We start from the raw sequence: 17789 nt of genomic DNA, 5'->3' as shown, positions 1-17789 counted from the left end.
TACAGCAAAATCAGTGTGGATGTGACTGTAGAAGGATAATGAAAACTGTTGCTCTTTTTTACATGGCTGCTGTCCAGTCACCTCAGCTGCTCCTGCAGGCAGAGTCAGTGTCACTAAAAGTGTATTTACAATAACATCTTGTGGCAGCCTCTGGAGAAATTTATGCTGGATAAAGCTGGAAGAGAACTAGAGAAATAGAAGCAATAAACAAATACACAGTCTGACTCATTGTTTGATGATTTCTTCCCCAGAAACCAATACTCTTGAATGCCTTTGGGAGGCAAAGTGATGCCTTTTGGCAGTAATCTCAGGGGTTTAATGGCACTGAAGGGTGTTAATTGTGTTGTGTGCCTTTACCAAACTGAGATGCCAACATATTAAATAACAAAAAAAAAGAGTTTCTTCTGAACAAAGTTGCCGATTCCCAGATGGACACAGCAAGAAGATAGCCCAATGTAAATTATTTCAAAAATACCATTATTTTCTGATTTTTTTACTAGTATGAAGAAAATTAAACTCTAAGTAAAATTGTATAAGTAAATTAGAGTACTAACTAGTTGAAAAACTAAGCCATATTAATCACAAAAAGAATTCAGGAAGTCTGGCTATGAAACATGAAACAGAAATTAAAAAGGTACTTTACTGCCAGTAGAAAATTATAGGCTTTGAAGGATTTGGCATCTGAAAGCCAATATGCACTCAGGTATTGATGCATGAGACTCACAGACATGGGCAAATGGCTTTTCAATCCTCAGAGAACAGAATAAGATACATCTCTTTGTGTGAATATAAACCTGCCAATAGAAAAATCTAGAAATCCAGACTACAGACAGGACAAAGATGGATGGTAAAAACAGAAAGGGAGGAAAAGCTCATGACATCTGACAGAAGAGTGGTACCTTAATCAAGAAGCAAACAAATCAGTCATTGAAAGACTGCCTTTGGCGTCCAGGGGTGAAAGTAAATTTTGAAGAGATAAAAGGAGCTCTGACAGTGCTAGCAGAGACCAATCAAGGCTTTAGAAAGTTGAGTCAAAAAATCCAGGGCTCTTTAAAAAACTTATAGTTGTAGCATTTAGGGGCATGGTTTAACGGCAGGATTTGGAGTGCTGGGTTAACACTTGGACTGAATGATCCTAAGGGTCTCTTCCAACCTAAATGATTTTGTGATTCCATTATTCTATAAAGAAAACATAATTACAGGCTTGATTTGAAAGGATGGATTGCATGTGGTGATTCTACCAAAACGCCACCTGGGATGGACGCTCCATTCCTGCACTTACACTATGCCCTTGTCAGAGGATGGCAGGATTACAGGGGCAGGCAAGGAAGCAGAAGTGTCTGAGGCCCAGTCCTTTCTGCTTTACCTGTTTCTGGGTCAAAGTACCCCCAGAGACTGTCCATGAGCCATGGTTATCAGAGCTGAACTGCTGTTGCTAATGCAGCAGCCCTAAGCCAGAAATTTCTCAGCTTCTGAGGGCCTCACATTCAGCTTTTACAGCTTTGCTGCATGCAGAATACTTGCACATTGATAAAAAAATTAAGCACTGATGCACTCTAAAATCCACTGATATCAGCCACACAGGTATGTGAGTACCTGTCTGTATGGACTGGAATACCTGAGAGCTGGAAACTGTCTGGAAAATATCACCCCACGTGGCTCTCTACCCTAACAGGGGAAGGCAGAAGGGCAGATTTCATTTTTCGTTTTCTCTACTTTCTTGAGAGCACTGTGCATGTCTATTACAGTGTGCCTGAGCTTTTGTAATTATGGCAATAGTCTGAAAATTGAAAATAGAAAAGTACTGCTCTCCCCTTACCATGCACTAATACCTGTTATTAGCAAGGACCATAATCTTCTGAGTCCCTCAGGCAGAGATTTAAAAAACCTTGCAGTTTGCTAAAGAGCTTATCAGAGGTAATTAAAGCCTGGCTGAGCATGCTTGCTTTTGAGAGACCCAGAAGGGCTTGCTCCATTTTTATGAAACAGAGTTGCTGCCTCAGCACAAATCCCCTCCTGATCAATGGCTTCTGAGACAAATCTATTAAACAGCCCTTCTCGGAATGGTGGACACAGCATCTCTTGAAATGTCGGACCACTGCAATTTCCTATTAATTTTATAAAAGATACTTTGTGAATATGCAGGGAGGAGATGAAACACAGGAGGTATAGCTGTTCATAATTAAAAGGAAAACTGACCAAGGGGAACTGTCAGGCAGAAACTGATCAGCATCCTTGGCTTTTTAAAGATTGCTTTGCAGTATTTCAATTGCAGAGATAATTTTGCAGCGTGGGAAAAGGAGGATATTAATGAGTCTTATAACCCATTCATGTTTGCAGTAGTTGTTTTCCTTTTTAACGACTGTGGGTGTCACCCTTCCCTGAAAACCAAGCAGATTGCAGCTTACCTCTGAGATTTCAGTGCCTGCTGCTGTCTATCATGCCTTCTCAATGTCTTGTCTAACTCATGACAGATTAAGCTGCCAATACCACCTGGAAAACTTGGCAGCTTCATCCCTGGGTTTACTCATACTGGAATCTCCTTGTGCAATGGTGCTCTGCATCCAGCACCATCAAGTCTCATCTCTTTTGGTGCTGCCACACTCGTGTAGTCCCTGCAGTATTTCTCATAATGTCACAATTTATCTCCAGACAGGGAGTTAGTGCCAGAAATCATTGCAGCACTGGAGTTATCTCAGGCTGCTTTACCACACTGATGCTTTGCAAGTATTTTTAGCATGGAGTAAAAGGAAGACAGACAACGCTTTCCCCCACTGTTAGCCTGAAATGTGTCATCCAGGGAGAACAGAGGAGAGCTTGGGTACTGATGGTTAGTGCTGAACACAACAACAGTCACATCCAAAATTTCCAGGTGTTTCATTTGTGTGCCAGTAGGATTTTTTTTTTAATATGACTGCACTAAGGTAACAAAGTCATAAACCATCTGTATTTAATTAATTCAGCAATAAATAAACATACAGGACTTGGAAGATCTAAGTGGTATAATTGCTCAGCTCCTGTGAAGGGTGAGTAATTAATTTTGCTATAATTATTATCAAACCACAGTGAGCAGAGAGATTGTTTTTTCTCCTTTGAATTGCCTCCTTCCCTCCAACTCTGTATTTCAATGAAGGTCTTTTATTGTTTAATGTATCTGTCATCATCTGGTGTCAAGATAACATCAGGCAGATGCAAGCACTCATTTTATTATTGTATTATTTTCCTTTTGTTTGCCTCAGGAAAGATGTTTTAATTGCTAAGGATAAGGACAAATCCACAGATCTAGAAGCTGAAGGGGAATGAAAGCAATGTCAATATTTGCATGACTGAGAAGACAATCTGTCTCTTCATATAGTTCTATAACTCTTTATCATTAGTGACTGGAAAAATCTGACAACAGTAAATGAAGATGGTGCCAGGGGAGAGGGGGAGGATTCTGGAGCACTACACAACCTCTGCTGAGGGGATTCAGAAGAGCTAACAGCAGGGAAGGTGTAAACCAAGCGCCAAACATTAATCTTATTGCTGCTAGCTCCACTTCTCATTTCTGACTATAGGAGAGTTCTGGGTCACACTTCTGAATGCTGTGGACACTCTAATGATGCCTGAACCCTGCAGCCCCTGCTTTGGAGGGCAAAGGCCAGACCCAAAACTGAGATAAAAAGAAAATAGATTTTAACAATGGATGGATAAGTCAGGACACACTACGTAAGTCCTGGTACATCAGTCAACCAAAGGTCCTGTCTAGATGGCTCTGCCATGGCTGAGGATTGCTCAGCACTTGGAGAGCACTACACCAGGCAGGAATGGGGAAAGTGAGGGAAAAACCAGGCCCTTGACCTTGAAAAACTTCTTGCCAGAAGGTTGGGATGAAGACATGGCTCTGAAAGGGTGGCTTGAATTGAACACAGAATCACACAAAATTGCAGTTATTGGAAAGCACCTCTGGAGGTCATCGAGTCCAAAGTCCTGTGCAGGCACTGGCTGACTAAAGCAGGTTACCCAGAACACATCCAGTCACAGCTTGAATGCCTCCAAGGATGGAGGCTCCACAAACTCTCTGGCACTGCTCTAGTGTTTAACCAATTGCCTAATAAAACACGTTTCCCCTTTTGTTTAAGTGGATTTTCTTGTACTTTGTTTTGTGCTTGTTGACTCTTACTCTTCACCACAGAATGTGAGAGCAACTTCTTTACTCCCTCTCATCAGGTATTTATACATACACATGGATAACATTCCCCCTCAGTCTTTTCCCCAGATTCCTCTGGAATCAACCAAGGAGAGACCAGACACTACCAGCAATGCTCAGAAATTCCTCAGAACAGTTCAGAAAGTTGCACTTTTGAAAGGATCTGAAACTGTATCTACATGCTTAGGTTTCCTTATTCTTTAAGTTATTTTTGTGAATAATGTGCATTATCTACATCCCAGAATAGTACTGTGCCTAATTTCAGTGACATAAAAGGGACTTTAAAAAATACTTTTGTATTTTTTTCTCTCCTCATCTGCCTTTCTTCACTGTGTGATGACAAAGTAAGAGACAAAGCACACACTAAGCACAGGTCATCAGGTCTGACAGATTTCAGTTTTGTTTAAAGATACGACTGTCAAAATGCTGTGAAACATAATTAAACCATGTAGGTTCATCCTCAGTATTTCCTTTGAAAACATGTAAATTTGACTTATTATCACCATTTGGCTTCTGGATACCAAATAACAAAGGAAATGTATTTGGACAAATACAGAAAAAATAGTTAATATGGAAATCAGCTTGTCCCAAGTGGGAAAATGTCTCATTTGCATTCAGATTCTGTTTCTGCTGCCTCTTCCTTTGTTTCCAAAGTGACAAATGGTCTTTCCCTCCTCCCCAGCCCTTTCAGAATCTCATTAAAAGGTGCAGAAATGAGGCTTGAACAGCCCCATGACCTTCTTTCCTTTAGGGGTCACATGCAGAACACAATTCAATCTGGCCCACTGGCATATTTTATCAAGGATTTTTTTTTCATCAGGAGGGGGTAGAATAGTACAGAGTGACCCAAAACCCTGGTGGTACAATACACATAGCGACACACATGCCATTACTCACAGCAATATATTCCGATGGCACACAGATTGCCGTATAATGCGATTTTCCCTCAATGAAAGGGAGTTTGAACAATAAATGGCTCTATCACAGGCATGAGTTGCACATATTGCATTTTGAGAAATGAGGTTTCTCACTGATTTAACATTCTTATTTGCTGCACGGTCTTTTTAATAACGGGAGACTGGTTTGTTTATTTCCAGCTTACTTTAGTCCTGTTTTAATGTGAAAAGCACAGGGAAGAGCAGCATGGTATTTAAGTGATCAGTACTTCTGAGAAATACTTGTAGCTTATAGCAGTCACGGAATTTACAGCTGAGATGCAGTGAATTTCACGGCTAGCAAGAAATGGATGAGAGCCAGCATTACTATTAAACATAAGGATCCCTTCAATATCTGTCACTGGAGCAGAAACCTAAACAAAAATGGAGCTGTTCCAAAAATTGTTTTCACAAGCCTAACAAATGTTCATCCTACTTTTCATTTGGGAAACATCTTGGAATTTTTTGGTGGCAGACATGCATCAATATTAAGGCTTGAAATAGCATTTTGTGCACTTATGCCTTAAATATTTCAGCAATTCCATTATGGGCTCCTTCAGAGAAATAAACCAACAGCTGGTCCCTTTTACGTAAATGAAAAACTAACATGAAAAAAATGTCATAGCCAGTTATTGCTGCTCAGAGTGAAAAAAAAAACCAAACTCCACTAGATAACATGATATTGACTTGACTTAATATCATATTAAGACCTTCCTTCTAGAACCTTTTGTTTTTTCTTCTCCTACAGGAAGACCTGTGTCCTTTGCATGTGTGGTTGGTGAACAGAAATAATGAACATTAGCTAGTACCTGCACTACTCTGACAGTGTACACCAGCTATGAAATCTTATGTTTTTGGAGAAAGCTACTTAAAATTATAACAGTATTCTCCAAGTCTTAGAATAATTTGTCATCCATTTAGAGACCTGCAATAAATGGTGAAAAGCCATTAGTAATGCTTCTAATAATCACTAATAATCAGCAATTTGCTGATATACACAGCCCAAGTTCAACTTGGCATGTAATATCCATTTGTCTGTCTCACTCACCCCTGAGACTTCACTGCACTTGCCCAAACGTATCTTGTTCATATTTCTTCTGGAAATGAAGCTCATGGATGGGGGAAAAAGGGCATTTCATCAGTTCCAGCTAGGAAGCTGTTTGCATGCCCCATGTACAACACATTTTGTGACACAACCAGTTATTTTTCACACTAGCTACATCCTGAAGTCAGAGATGAGTCTGTGTTTGGCACAGGACATCTGCAACAGAGCTCTTCCAGGGTAAGAGACAGCCCCCGAGGCAAACTGAGATGAAAGTGTCTTAAGAGTGAATGAGAGTGCGTGTGTGTGTGTGTGTGTGTGTGTGTACATGAATATGAGTGTGGGCATTGGGAGGTTTGGCATGGCTGCACCACTGACGACACAGAACTGTGGAGTCCAGGTTATTCCAGGTTATTCCAGGCCACCTACAAGCACATCAGCTTCCATCAATTATCTTGGATTGCAGAAGTTAGGCCATGGATACTAGTGAGGAGCCCACCCAAAAACACCCCTGTACCAGCTCTTTAGGGGCTGCTGTGAGCAAGTGTTTTAAGGTCACTTAAAGAATCACCAGCAAAAGTATTTGCTAAAGAAGATTTATTACAGAAGTAAAAGCATGACAAAGCGTGTTGGCAAGGTTCACTCTACTTACTAAATGGTTAAAGCAGAGAGAAAAAGCAAACAAAAATCTTAAACTAATTTAAAACTACTTATGTGAAGGCTGGCAAGAGGCAGGGGTGAGAGGGGAGGTGGTAATGCCTAAAGTTTTAGCTTTCATATTTTCCTTGATTCTCAGGCTGGAAAAGAATTGTTTTGTCTAACTACACCTGAGAATCAAGGAGACTGTTGCAGCTTCAGGGACAAAAGGGCAAATTGAAGAGAGCAAACCAGGAGGATGGGACTTCATAACCTGAAGCTGTAATTGGACAATGAACCCCAATATGTAAATGGAGCAAAACTTAGAAAAGTGTGAAAACTTGTGACTGGTCATTCATCTTGGATGAAGCCTCAGCCAGGCTCTTGTACTGCCCATGGTGTATCATTGAAGGCCTTTTAATAAACACCTACTTTATTCTTTAACTCTGTCTAGTCTCTCTTCCAGGTGGCTTCTTTAGGCATCAGTGGGAGGACAGGAGAGGGTGTGTTGAAAGGAGTGGGAAGAGAAGGGGATAGGAAGAAGTAAGGATGAAGAGAAATGTGCAATCCCCTTGTGTTGGGTCACAAGGTTCAGAGTTTATCCCCATGTTAAACTGGGCCCAGACTGGGCCTACAGTTTATGCCAAACACCTAGCAGTACTTAACCTTAACATCACTTAAACCTAATAGCACTTAAACTTAAAATACCTAAACTTAAAATACTTAAACTTAATAGAACTTAACATCACTTAAACTTAATTTCACTTAAACTTAACAGAAATTAAACTTAACAGAACTTAACCTTAGCAGAACTTAAGTTTAACAGACCCTAGCCTTAACAAAACCTAACCTTAACAGAACTTAAACTTAACAGAACTTCAACAGAATTTACATGTAACATCACTTAAATTTAACAGAACCTAACCTTAACAGAACTCAACCAACTTTAAATTCTACATAACTTAAACCTAATAAAATTTAAACTTCACAGAACCTAACATCACTTAAACTTAATAACACTTAAACTTAACAGAAATTAAACTTAACAGCACTTAAACCTAACAGGACATAAACTTAACAACACTTAACCTTAACAGTATTTAACATTTAATGGCACTTAATAGATAATTTAACTTAAACTACTTAGCAATGGATAGGATTTACTATAGAAATAGAACAGAATATAAAATTTACTATAACTTACTTACAGGCCTAACTCTAAAATACTAAGCTAGAACAACCTTCCTTTTGTATTTGCTCCAGCATTTTCACACTTGCATGCACACAAACATAAGGGGTTTGTTCAAGGTATACCTGTGAAAAAATCCCTTTGAATTCAGTGCAGTAGTCACTTTGCATGCCTTTGCATCTTTTCAGTGGGCTCAAGGCTGAACCTTGAGGAGTGGGGTGTGAGCTCAGAAATCATCATTGTTGTTTGGAGCTTGTCCTCCAAATTTGGCAAGCTTGAGTGTTCTCTGGCTCTGAGAGGCCCCAGTCAGAGGGAGGTGCTGATCAAAGCCCCTGTGGTGCAGCCCCTGAGGAGAGCTCAAAGAGTCTCACTTTGGACCACTGTTTATAATGTCACAAGAGAGGGGGCTTTAGTCATAGTAGTTTTCCATCCTGACCTCAATTCAGGCCAGTGGCTTTCTTTGAAAACTCAATAATAAAAATGTTGTCCCACATGTTTGGTTTTGTTTGGTTTTTTTCCAGGCAAGAAAAATAAGTTTCCAAGGCTGTTGGTTAAAAAGCTGGAGCTCATTAGACAGCAGCAGTTCCTGGGAAATGAGAGATTGTCAGTCTGGTCACCTCTTGCCTCTGTGCCTATAAACAAAAATGTAACATGCTCCAATTTTAAGTTGATGGAAATTCTTGATCAGCTTACCTAAATAACATATTTTTTAAAGATTGTTTTGAACATGATAAAACAATATTATAGGTGAGGAGGTCTGTGCCATAGCAGTACATGTCTAGCTAGTATACACACTCTAATATATAGAACTATATTCAACAATAAGAATAATATAACATAAATCACAAAAATTACAATAAAGTGCAACATTATGTCTAGAATTCCTGTTGCAGTCGATGACCACCCAAAACCAAATGTCCCACTAGTGATATTCTCCAATTTTCATCGCTCTTTCCAAGATAATTTCTGTGCTATGCATCTTTTCTGTACTGTGGTGAATGGTGATTAGGGTCCTGTGTCCATTGCTCCGGATGCATTCCAGCAGTCGACACAGGTCATCTTGCTGCAGAGATTTTTTCACTAGTGCATGGTTCATCCCAAAGGGGTTGGGCAGTAAATCTCAACAGTATGTGCAGGTAGATTGCAGTAATTCCTGTGTTGTGACAGGAGCTGGATAATTAAAGTCACATCTCCTGATATTGGGTGCTTATTTCTATAAGACTAATGAGCATTTGTCAGATCACTGTCCACCTATATAGAGTCCACCTATATAGTTACAAAGGCATATTTGACATTTCTGCAGTGGAAAAGAAGTTCATATGGAAAAAATGTTTAATCAGAGAAATTTTTGATGTACACACAAAGCCATGTGTTCAACTGGATGAGTGAATATTTGCCTGCAAGGAGGTTAATAAATTGCAGGCAGTACCTAAAAGTACAAAACTGCATGGGTTCTCCTCATAGAACAGTTTCTTGCCAATATGGTGCAGGGACTCCCTCCCTTATACTCAGTTTACACAGAATGTTTCCAAGTAGGCAGTTTTTGCACTTATTGCAAGTCAAGATGTTTGCATTTGGGCAGATGTGGAGTTATTTCAGCAAAACTAGTTACCACCAGTTTATCTGACAGAGGAAGAAGGCCACTGGGTCCAATATTAAAAGAAGTGGCCAGCTACTAAAATTTAGAAAATATCTGTATGAACGTCTGCCTTCAGACTGCACTAATTCTGCTCCTTCTCATCCTGGCACCCTCCAAGGACCCCTCTGGGATCTGTGGAGCCAAATGGAGGGTTTGCAGGGGCTGCTCTGGAGAGTCTATGAGTGGCTCTGGGACCTGGAGATGGAGAAGCAGGAGTGGGAAACTGTGGCAGCGGCTGGAGGGGCTCCAGAGGGAGCAGCAGGGGCAGGAATGCCAGGGTAACAGTATTTGGGTGGGTTTCATGGAGTTGGAGCTGTTGGAATTTCAGATGGAGCTGGAGCAGAGCAGGTGCAAGTCTACAGTTTTGGCAGATCAGAAGTGGTGGCTGAAGGTAGAGGAGCAGCGGTGGTGGGAGTATGGTGAGGCCGAAGGCTGGGAGTGGGTGCTGAGGGAGCAGCTGAAAATCATGATGGCCTGCCTGAGCATGATGAAAGAGCATCTGCGGGTTCATGTGGACCACGTGGCCAAGCTCTGGGACTTGGAAATATTCCAGAAAACCCTCCTGGAAGAGCAGAAAGAGTAGCGCTTCCACAAGCCCGGAGTTCAAGAGGAATATCCCTGTGTTCTGCTGCCAGTGGTTCCAAAGGAGTCAGGCTGGCAGCAGGGTCTGTAGCACCTGCACTTCACCCTCCAGGAGTCTGGGGCACTAGGGCTGAAGTGGCCCAAAGGTGTCCCACGTGGGTTGGGAGTGCAGCCCAGAGCTCCACTACAACTTCACCTTCAACGTGTTCCCATCCAGAGCTTACCAAAGTATTCCAGAAGATTCATCTGCTCATCCAGGCAACCCTGGACAGACATGCACCTTCACCTAAGGCCAGATGTGAAGTTTTTTCCTCCACTTTCCTGGAAATCTACAACAAACCTCAGTGGGATATGATGCTGGGAAAGAGGAATTGTGGAATACAGCTGGAAATCTAACAGCCTGGCCTGGGCAGCAACAAGCTCCATGTGCACTACATCATCTGGATGTCCATGATGCAGGAGGAGAAGGTGGTGGCTCTCCTGCAATGCACATGAGCCAGGCTTAACAACCACTCCATGTGCCAGCTGTGTGTCCTTGGGGAGCACTGATATCCCCCAGAACTGCTCCCTGACTCTGGTGCACCTGACAGGGTCAGAGAGCCTTGACAAAATAGCATCTGGTGAGAACTGGCTGCAGGAAACTCAGCCCATAAACTCTAGCCTCAGTGCCCTGAGCCTTCCGCAAAAAAAAGGGCACATTCTGCAAACTGATGGGGCTTCTACACTACACCCTATGGCTCAAACTTTGATATGGACTTGGTGATCCCTGGAAATGGAAAAAGAAGAGAGAGGGGGAGAGGGACAGAAGAATAGAGGGACAAATACAATCTATAAGCTGTCTCTAAGCATTGGGGGTAATCTATAATTCTATACAATGTGCAAACCTATTACCAAAATGAAAAGCAGAATGATCAACATCAAAAAGACAAGCAAAAGGTGCAACATTTTGTTAAAAATCCTCGCCACTGTTGGCGATGACTGAAATAAAACATCCCACCAGTGGTCTTCCCCCTCTATCTTCACTTGTTCCATCACTCAGTGGCTGCCTTTCACATTGTGGTGAACAGAACCAGACTTCTGTCCTTTGTCTTGTGCTTGCTTCAACAGCTATCTCAGGTTGTAACGTGGCAGCTTCTTTACCAACATGAGATTCACGTCAAGAGGAGCAGGCTGTTAGGGAACAGGACATGGTCAGGTTTCAGCAAATGGTGAGAGGTAACTGGAGCTCAATAATTACAGCTGTGACCCTTAATTTCAACTAATTTATGAACACAAATGTTAGATTGATTACTTGTATCTACAATAAGGTTGTCTACAAGTACAAAATAACAAGGGGTTCTCATTCAGGATGAATTCTCATCCATTCCATCAGGCCACACTCTATGTTCCAGGGGATAGAATACACCTCCACTATGATTTAATCCTGGCACAATGATTGGTCATATGGTAGATACCAAAGGATTGTCTATTACTAAAACAAAACCCAGGACTTTAATATTAGTGAGGTCTAAAGTGAAATTGACTAGTTACCACCAACAGTGGAATTTCCTTCTAAATTTAGCTGGGTTATTCCAGGTTACCTTTTGAATTTCGGAGGAAAAATTGTTTTGAACTCCTTTATAATTGCTGCCACAATAAATTGCACCCACAGCTTATAAACAACAACAGTGTAGAAGGTACTATGGGTACCAAACTGCTTAGCATAAATAAAACAACTGAGGGTCTCCCCTCTGTGGGTTGAGCTTGCTCATGCCTGTTCATGTGTGAGGCAAATTTGGTTCATGCTGACAATAATGACACCTGCAAGGAGGATAAGCTGTCCTTCAATGCTTAGCCTGATCTTCAGTAGGGATTTGCCGACATCTGTCCTAGAATACTAGCCTCAGCCAAGTTTGTTTAATAGGTTGGACAAAGGGCACAAGTCCCTTTCCCCACTCAGAATATGTTTTGTCTCTTTAAAACCAGTTGAAATGAATAGTAAAGATCTCTTTGGTCCATCAGGACCAGTTTGGCCTTGACATCCCTCAGGTGGAATCTTGTCTTCTACTTCACAGAGTGCCTCCCGCACTGCTGCTCCTGCTTCCCTCACCTTTTCTGGGGCTCAGGGTGATTTCCTGCAATTAGAGCTGTCCTCCACAAGCAGGATGATCTTTGAATTTGAGTTATCAGTTCTGCAAAACAGCACAGCAGTGATTAAAGGCACAGTATTGGCATTCAATTTTCTGTAATAAACATGCAAGACACAACTGTCAGTTCGGCTTTTTCACCAGCCAAACAGGAGAGTTAGAAGGGGAGTGTGACTGAGTGGTCACTCCTTTCTCCAAATCTATTACAACCCTTTAAGTGTGCAAGCACCTGCTGGTTTTGTGCCTGTTAGATTGGCAATAATGGGTACCTCAGCTATTAGTGGCACCAAATTAGCCAGAACTTCAGAAATCCCAACTTGCTTCACAGCAAACATCCAGGACTGAGATACACCAGCAATCCTTGTATCAGAGTGCAGGCGCTGCGCAGAGCAAGCACACTGCAGTCTGAATTTCCAAAGTACCACTTTTGCCATCCAGCAAACACCAGGTTCCATAGTTCAGAACACTGAAACACAAATTTATATTGTGATCTTTTATTTCAAAGAACGTAGTCAGCATATTTCTCACACAGGAGCAGTAAATTAAGCTTAGCAGTTTGGCAGATAACACTTGCTGTTTACTTTCGTGTTTTTAACTCTTTGCTGTCTGGGACAGAGACTCAGCTTCTTGACATCTCACTGTGTTAATATTGACTGTAGAGCTCCTCTTTCTATTAGAAATTTTGTTACTTATTAAGGAGAACCAATTGTAATCTGCATGTCTGTGCCATTATTACGTATTCTTTGATAGATTTCCACTTGCTGGATTTCAATATCACTTGGTTTGTGGACATAATGTCCTGACAAAACAATCATCTGAATTGGAATCTGTACAATGCCAGGTGAATTGGGAACTTGCTTAAGCATCACCTCTACCTTTTCTTCCAGGTTTTGGGGTTTTTATTCCTTTGTTCCTTCAATGGTTTCTGCAGCTGCTCAAATTTCAATAACAGTAATAATTCAGCTGCTTTCCTCCCCTCTATTTCCTCTCTCAGATCTTGTTTCTTTCTACTATGGTTATCCAAATTCCCCAATAATTATCTTTTCTTACACTCTGAGAAAGCAAGAAGAGTCCTAAAATGATCATTCTCAGTCATAAATTTGTCAGCTTGTGTTCTCAACCTATCTCCTGTCTCTGTCTCAGAAACCAGTAATGTCTTTAATACTTCATTTACTGTCAGTTTTATTTTTGGTGAGCCACCTTATATGTTTCGATCTGCTGTTCTCCTGTTCACTAATTAACAACAACAAGAAGTAATTTCCCAGCTCCTGATTAACAACACCAGCCTGTGGGGTCATAGGAATGATCATTCTCTTGGGACACTGTGGAGTTCTAATTCCTGTGTCATCCTGTTTATCCCACCTATGGCAAGGGAGTGACTTTCCTTTTCCCCAGGCACTGTACTTCCTTCTCAAGAACAGCAGCAGATAATTCATTCAGAATTCCTGAGAAACTCCCTTCTGCAAACCTTCCACACACGGCACATTCCATCGGACACTAGGACCCTGCTGCTCCTCTTTGGGAGATCCGGCTCCCTGCTGCAATTCCAATCTCCTGATTGCTGCTGCTGTAGCCAGCTGGCTCCTGAACTGTCTCCCACCCACATAAAGGGTTTTCTCTCCCTGATTCCCTTTTCCACTTTTCTGTGTGGTTAATGCTCACCTCAGATGGTCTTGTAGCTGTATCACAAAGTGTTTTTTCACATCTATCAAACCTCCGATCATGGGAAACATCATATTTGGGTTGGCAACCAGTGACACAGCTGAGGGTTGTCCCAGAACCGACCATCTGTCATTCATCACTTGCAAACCTGCTGCCTCCTGTGCACTCCATCACATGATCTGTAGCTGGGGTCTCTATCCCAACCTGGATCATCCCTCTCTAAAGGATCCAAACCCTCTTAGATAAGGACCACAGTTCTCTCTGGTCACCCACCATTAAAAACACTCCTGTCCCTCTCAGCCCTCTGCCTCAGACAACCTGGTTCAATCAATTCCATCACTTTCCAAGCACTTTCAGATTCCTGTGAGAGTCTGCTATGCTTTTCCTGGAACTTTGCTATCTTGGCCACTATAAAGAGCACAATTTCAGTAACAATTGTCTGGTAATGACCATCACTAAAGGTTTCTAAATCCTGACATTCCCCCTATGAGATTTTCTCTCTCTCACACACACTCTGAAGCTCTGCCTGAAGCCTGTGGATAAAATGGCCATGTTCAGCAGTGAGGAATGCCTCTGCCTGCAGCCTGCTCTCCTTTCCAAAATCATGCTCAGCAGTGTGCAGCCCCTTCACTTGCATGTTGACATACCTGTATTTTTGGGCAGTGGTTAAAGGTGCTTCCAAAAGTGCACCCAAAATGCTTCACCTTTCCCCTTCCATAACTGTTGTTCACTTAACACCACAATTATCTGTTTAAATTCAGCCTTGGGGTTATACCAATTTCCATTTGCCCTTTCTCTCAGCTTTAGCAAGACCAGAAGCAGTCAAACACTGACATTTCCTGGACAGTCTTGGCTTACAGTTGCTCCAATCTCTCCTGGCTGTTAACAGCCACTTCCCAGCACTCTGTACCCATAAATCACAGGTGAAGTGGTAATATCCCACAGGCATCCCTTCAACAACAGCATAGCATCTGTGATGGCCCACCCTCAAGGGGAAGGAAGCCCCTCAGATTTGTAAATGCCCGTTGGTTAAAAGGCATAGCAAAAGTCAGAGGGTCCACAAACAATTACAAAGTTCTATTAGAAAATTTCACACCTGGCATGGAAATTGGTATGGTAGTCCCTGACCTACTACATAAGCACACTGCAGTGGGTTTTCGATAAAGGAGTAGAGTGAAAGGGAAGAGAGAAATTAAAGAAGGGGGGGATGAATTAAAGTGAGCAAAAGAGAAAAAAAGGAAAAAGAAATAGGAAAAGAGACAGAGGAAAGGGAAAGGGAGAGAAAAAGAGAGAAAAAGAGACAGAAAATGACCTTACCAGCCCTGGTTCCAGCGCTGATCCAGACGATGGGGCGTTGATCCTGGTTTCAGAGTCAATGCAGCTGTCTTGGTCTGGTTGATGAGATGTCCAGGGTTCCGAGGATGCTGCCTGGGCCTTTATAGGCAGGTTTCCCCACCCCAAATATGGGTTTCCCGCTTTCCATGTAAATTAGGTCTCATGCGCAGTCCATTCTTTCAGACCTTTCTGGAAATGGGTTGGAGGGCTCTGGGGGTCTTTGGTGGCCTTAATCCCACACTATAATCCATGCCCTCTTCCTGCCACTCATTTCTGCACTTGCGCTGTGCTGTGTTGTGGTTGTTTGTCACAGAAAAATGCCCTATCTCTGCTTGGCCCCCCTTCTGCAGACAAAACTTCATCTTTCTCATGGCCGCGTTAATAACAACAATCCTTGGTTATTCCCAACAATTCTTGTCTGTTATTTCCAGCAGACCTTGGTTTCCTCCACAGCCATCTGCTTATCGGTGTTTGAGACACACATATTACCCCCTTATCTTCAGGGAATTGAGAACTCAAAAAGATCTTACTTTGGACACTTGTTTAGAGGGTTCCAAAAGAGAGTGGGCTTTAGCCATGGTACTTTTCTACCCTGCCTACAACTCAAGTTTCTTTGGAAGTTCAGTAACAGAAATATAATTCTGCTTAGGTTGTTATTCAGGAAAGAAAAATAAGTTTCCAAGGCTGTTTGTTAAAAAACAGGCCCCCCTTAGACACCTGTTAGCTCCTGGGAACAGAGAGTGTTTCTGATAAGCTCCAGAGAGGCTTAGTCTAGCTGCAGTTTGTCAAGGCCAAAGTTTAATGAGCACTTCTCAGAGTGCAGCCACAGGAGGGGGAGAGAGATGCATCACCACAGTCCCTTCCATAACTATAGCTTCTCTGCATCTCTATAGACAATCTATATAGGCACACAAACACTATGGAAAAATGGGTCTAGAAAAACAGCACATTAACACAGCTTGGGATTTTCCTTCCTGTTACATCCACTCTGTCTGTGTGGCCAAGAACCTAGGTTATTGGATAAAAACCAGCTTTATGGTCATGATACTTAATTAAAACAATCTTTAAAAACATTCAATTTATGACTTAGGCATACAGCAACTTTATATGGTAAATGCTGACACAAAGATAACTTCGGGTTAAGAGCTTGCAAAATCTCCTGATTTCGGTTCACCAAAAAAAAAATTAGCAGTAACGTGTTCCTGGACTTATTTCAGCATTAATTCTTTCCTTTCACATAACAATGAGGTGGAAAATACATGGTCTTATAATGTCCTCATTTTTTTTAAAACTTCTCTGCGGAATGATAATAAATAATTTCCAGCCTTGTGATACAAAGGAACCTGAAACAAGGTCTCAAATCTCATAAGTCTGCAGAGCTATCTTCACATAGGAATAGGTGCAGCAGCACAAGTAAAGGTGTTCCTGGAACAGGTGTAATTGACAACGTCAACACAGACACCCAGATGTAGTAGCACACATTTTCAAAATAATTTACATCCTACTGATGCTTTGATGTAAATGTATGATGACAAAATGACCAGAGCCTGGAGACCATTCTTCAACATGCTGCAATTCACCCACTGCAGTGGGTGAATAAGAATACTGTAGAAGATAAGAATAAGAATACTGTAGAAGATGCCTTTCCTGCCATCCATATTGTTTTGTTAATATAAGGAAAAACAACCCCACCACCCCACCATCCCCCCCCCCCACCAAAAAAACATCAAAACCCCCAAAAATAAGTGCAACAGTATTCCTGAACTTGTGCAGTACTGCAGTTTTCATTTCAGTTAATGAGTTTCACACAAAAAAATCAAAGCAATCTTGCTGGCTTGCATTCTTAATAAAAGGCCATCACATTTTATCAGCTGCTGGATTTGCGAAGGCAAATGTTTGTTGTTACCTAAAATTACTTTAAACATCAATAAGACAAAGTGAAGGGAGTGTGACTGCTGTGAATTACTGTGGATCACAGGGAACACAAATGCTCATATACACCTGGTGTTTTGTCTGCTGCATCACTTCCCAACTTTGGCTTATAGGCTTTTTATGTTTCCTTTGTAAGGACTTTTGTCCAAGGCAGACCAAAGACAAGGGGAATCCTGCTATCAGCTCCAATGGTAGTTGAATGAAATCTGATTTCAGTCAAGTACAAGTAATTTGAGAGCAGACACCATATTGCAAGAGGATAAAATACCCATGCACTGACTTCAGCTTAACTGTGCAGCATCTGAGGGGAAACATTTGTTTGGTGTTGAACAGTGTAAGAATGATTTTCACTCGCTGCCTTCCAAAGAGCAAATTCAAATTCCTCCTCTTGCAGCATATGCAGAACCATGTCCCCCAAAAGGAGCAGAGTTTAATCTCAACAATTCTGCATTTTCCTGACTGCTGAAACAACATGGCTGTCATCTGCTGTGCAATGTGAGGAGCAGAGAGGAGGGGAACATT

The 17789-nt window shown here is 41.7% G+C and overlaps 1 long non-coding RNA gene across 1 annotated transcript; it reads right to left on the bottom strand.

Annotated features, from left to right (window-relative positions):
• Positions 1-8906: 8906 nt before the first annotated feature.
• On the bottom strand, positions 8907-15982 carry LOC143692209 (uncharacterized). Its single transcript, XR_013180077.1, has 3 exons — positions 15318-15982; positions 12302-12383; positions 8907-11382 (listed from the first exon to the last, which is right to left on the bottom strand). It is a non-coding gene; the product is annotated as an uncharacterized LOC143692209 (long non-coding RNA).
• Positions 15983-17789: the final 1807 nt, after the last annotated feature.

The sequence above is a fragment of the Agelaius phoeniceus genome, chromosome Z, assembly GCF_051311805.1.
Source record: "Agelaius phoeniceus isolate bAgePho1 chromosome Z, bAgePho1.hap1, whole genome shotgun sequence".
NCBI classification, from domain to species: domain Eukaryota; kingdom Metazoa; phylum Chordata; class Aves; order Passeriformes; family Icteridae; genus Agelaius; species Agelaius phoeniceus.
Note: the sequence above shows the minus strand (reverse complement) of the source record. Positions and strands in the feature narration are given on the sequence as shown.